Source organism: Enoplosus armatus, chromosome 8, assembly GCF_043641665.1.
Source record: "Enoplosus armatus isolate fEnoArm2 chromosome 8, fEnoArm2.hap1, whole genome shotgun sequence".
Taxonomy (NCBI): Eukaryota; Metazoa; Chordata; class Actinopteri; order Centrarchiformes; family Enoplosidae; genus Enoplosus; species Enoplosus armatus.
In genome coordinates, this window is record NC_092187.1 from 1,873,816 (window position 1) to 1,874,876 (window position 1,061).

Genomic DNA, 1,061 nt, shown 5'->3' on the forward strand with positions numbered 1-1,061 from the left:
AGCAACCCCTCTGACTTTTGCGCGACCTCTTTGTCCTAACCACACACACACACACACACACACACACACCGTCACACACCTTTTCTTTTCTGACTAAACTCCCGTCCACACTCGCCGTCTCGCACTCACTCTCACCCGCGGAAAGATGTCTCCAGATGTGGGTGTGATGCTTGTACACAGTGATTAGTGAGTGAGTGCGTTGTTTTATTGTGTGTTCCCACCTCCCCTCCTCTGTTTTGGTTACCAGCCTTGTCTGCTAAGACTGAGGCCTGAACCTTCAGGACCAAGTCACATACAAGGGACTGGCTTGTCAATCACAGAATCCTCCGCACGTCATGATGATCTTGATGATGAAGTGAGCTTATGGCCCCGCACAGGGGGGGGCAGAGAAGAAACACACACACACACACACATAAAACACATGTTAAATCATGTCGAAGGAAAAGGAAGGCATAAGGTGCCAGGGTGTCGGCGGAGTAAGAAACACCAATAAAAGTGAGGGAGACATGTCCTCACATCTCCAGTGGACATTACGCCCCTACGACTGGAGATACATTTGACTGTTGGAGAATAGTTAGATATGCTGATTAGCAAAATGTGAAAGGGGTCACTAGTCATCATCATCATCATCTTACTCTGCATAAACTTTCGACGAGGATGGGATTCGAACCCACGCGTGCAGAGCACAATGGATTAGCAGTCCATCGCCTTAACCACTCGGCCACCTCGTCTCTGTGACCCACTGCAATGAAACCCAGAGAGCATTGAGGCCCAGTTATGTAAACCTCGAGATCAAGACTTTCCAAATCATCTTTAATGGTAATAACTTCGGTCAATGCAGTCTTTAACGTTCATATTCCTCTTCAGTCACACTCTCCGCATGGGTGAAATAATGAAACAGCTGCGATTGCGGCAGCTAAAACGATTTGGGTTAAGGTGAGGATTAAGGTAATACTATGTTGACAAAGATAATGACAAAGACAGATGTGATGATGTGAGAGAACTGAAGCTGAGTAAAAGTGAAATGAACAAAAGGAGAAGACAGGAAAGGACAGAAAGTA

General features: G+C 46.4%; 1 non-coding gene across 1 annotated transcript; it reads right to left on the bottom strand.

Moving 5' to 3' along the window:
- Nucleotides 1–649: 649 nt before the first annotated feature.
- trnas-gcu (transfer RNA serine (anticodon GCU)) lies at nucleotides 650–731 on the bottom strand. Its single transcript has one exon. It is a non-coding gene; the product is annotated as a tRNA-Ser (tRNA).
- Nucleotides 732–1,061: the final 330 nt, after the last annotated feature.